This window comes from Cervus elaphus, chromosome 29 (genome assembly GCF_910594005.1).
Source record: "Cervus elaphus chromosome 29, mCerEla1.1, whole genome shotgun sequence".
Classification (NCBI taxonomy): Eukaryota; Metazoa; Chordata; class Mammalia; order Artiodactyla; family Cervidae; genus Cervus; species Cervus elaphus.
In genome coordinates this window covers 61,924,252-61,927,039 of record NC_057843.1, presented here as the reverse complement: position 1 = coordinate 61,927,039, position 2,788 = coordinate 61,924,252, and the positions used below count along the sequence as shown (strand labels likewise).

Here is a 2,788-nt window from a genome sequence, read left to right as displayed (position 1 = left end):
AAGTTTTTTGTTTTTTTTTTGAAGGACAATAGCATGTGCCTTTATTTATAATGGAAAGAGGGATGAATGTGAAAAAATGCTTGAAATTGGTATATTTTGCATTGATGACATTCCTTAAAGTCTTGAGAATGTAGAAAAGAATTTGGCAAAAATCACTGTGTGATCCATGGGTACTTCTTTAATAGAGAAGCAATTAACCATTCATACTTGAGAGACTACAGAAGGAAATTTACTTAATCTTGCAATTCTAGAATCCTTCACAATAAGGAATTCTTAAGTTCTCATAGAGTGAGGGGGAGAAAGGGGAGAGAGAGAACATTTAGAACGGTGTTTTCCAAATTTGGCTATTTTCACAGACATATTTTTGGGGGAGGGGGGTACAGATTTTCCATGCAACATTTAAATTTTTATGTTTTTCTTTTGTTTGTAATCTAAACAGTGCATGCTTGTTCAGGATTCTCTGAGCGCCGTCTGACCTACCAGTGTTGCCCTATGATCACTGCGTCTAGACTTAGATCTCTAATCCCTGTAGCACCGAGTGTGGACCAGCGGGTCAGACTTTTCACGTGGCATCTCTCAGACTGGGTGCTCAGCCCCCTCGCAGAACTGTTGAACATTTCCTATGGGATCTGTGGGTTGTCAAGGTTCAGGACAGTGGTTCACAGCAGTGACTGTCAAAGTGGGCGGGGGTGAGGTGGGGTGGGGTGGGGACGGTGGCCTGGGAGGCACCTTTTGAAAAAGCACATTCAAAATACCTATTGATTTCGTAATACAAATTCTAGGAAGTCAAACTCAACAAAATAATTTTTAGGCAGTAGCGGAAAACAAGGTCTAGCTTCATCCTCAGGGACCTGAGATACACTTGGTTGAGAAACACTCGAGTTAGAGGCGGCGGCGTCCCAGTACAAGGAGAACACTTGCTAAGAACATGTGCCAAAGAGATTTGGATCAGTGAGTGGATCCTAAGCGTATCTTGTCATGTCCCTTTGGAACCCAAAGGGCTAACTGACATGAAACCCGAGACCTCCATTAGACTGCTCAGAGCTGTTATTTTGGGCAAGTTGGTCCATTTTTAATACTGAGTCAAAAGAAGCTGTTTTTTGCCTCCCAAAATGCCCTTCCCCCTTTACTGAGGTTAACATACTTCAGAATTTTAAGTAAACCGTTGCTGTAGCTGGGTAAAGTCGCCCCAGGTCCACTGTAGCTGGGTAAAGTCGCCCCAGGTCCACTGTAGCTGGGTTAAGTCGCCCCAGGTCCACTGTAGCTGGGTTAAGTCGCCCCAGGTCCACTGTAGCTGGGTAAAGTCGGCCCAGGTCCACTGTAGCTGGGTAAAGTTGCCCCAGGTCCACTGTAGCTGGCTAAAGTCACCCCAGGTCCATCCTCCAGGAACTGCTGTTACCTGCAATGCCATCCACCCCTCAAGGGGGTTATCAGCCTGGGTCTGCTCTGTGATTATTGCAGAGCTCCAATTTGCTTTAGTCTGTCAACAGTTCCCCTGTCTCATGCATATTTACTAGATCAGTGCATCCACTTATGTACTCCTTACCAGTGAAGACCCAAGGTACTGTTCTGGCTCCTGTGAGCTGTTGCAAGTAATCTTGAATTTTGTTGATGTTACCATTGGCCCTTGTTTGAAGGGCAGTTGGCTGAGGAACTCCTGCGTCCTTCTGCAGTAGGCGCAGGTGGGCTTGATGAACATGACCATCTTCCCAGGCTGGATCTTGCTGTTCAGAAATGCTCGAGCCATGCTATCAGGCTGCTGCCTCTCTGGGAGGACACCTTGATTGCAGATATTGCTCGGGACTGAAGTTTTTTCTTTTTTTTTTCATAGTAGATAGACCAAGAAAACCATAATAAAATGTTTTAAAACTGATTTAAAAACTTTATGATGGCAGGTATGGAATGTGATCAAAGAGTAATTATTGGAATTTTGGGCAAAGCACATGCCTCATTAAGATCTTGGAAGCAACACAATAAGTGAATAGATTTGTTATGGAGTGAAAATGGTGTCACGATAATACTCATCATCAGAACTTGCCCATACTATGATCGTGGTGATTTGCTACCCAGCTTTCATTCTACTCTAGATGATTAGTCTGAGCAGTCATGGTTAATCCCATTTCATCTGCTAACGAAGAGTTAGAGTCGGTCTGTAGCCTATTTTGTTCAGTGAGATGTGACAGGAAGTCTGAAGGAGGGTCAGGGTGCATCTGGAAAGTAGTTTCTTGACCCTAAAAAGAGATAAAGAGATAGTGCCTTTTCTTCCTCTTACGCTGTTATGTTTGAATATGATGGCTAGAACTGCACAAGACATCTTAGGGTAGTGAAAGAAACTAGCTTAGCAGGAAGCTGATCTAGAAGATGGCAGAGCAGAGAGAGGAAACCTGAGCTCTTGATGACCTTACTGAACTGCTGATTGTATTGTACTTGGTCTGCCTTACCTCTGAACTTCCAGTTCTGTGAGATAATACAGTTCCTTATTGTGTAAGCCAGCGTGATCTGGGATTTTGTCACTTGCAGCCAAAAGCATTCTGAGTGGTATACTCACTTTGTCCCAAGCAGATTCACGTCAGCTCTTTTTGATTTGATTTTGATAGATTTCCTCTTATTGGGGTGCTGCCCTCCCCATCTTAATGGCTTCAGAAAGTGGGTGCAACTTTTAACCAGCCAGTTCTTGCCTCACTCTTCTCTAAGGGGCTCTGTGTTAGACCAGGGTTCTTCACAGAAAGCGTCAGGGAGTCCGCCAACACCTGTCATCTCTTTGGGAGCCTTTTGGATCCTTTGACTG

The 2,788-nt window shown here is 44.2% G+C and overlaps 1 pseudogene; it reads right to left on the bottom strand.

Moving 5' to 3' along the window:
• Positions 1-1,452: 1,452 nt before the first annotated feature.
• Positions 1,453-1,747, bottom strand: LOC122685977 (annotated as a pseudogene).
• Positions 1,748-2,788: the final 1,041 nt, after the last annotated feature.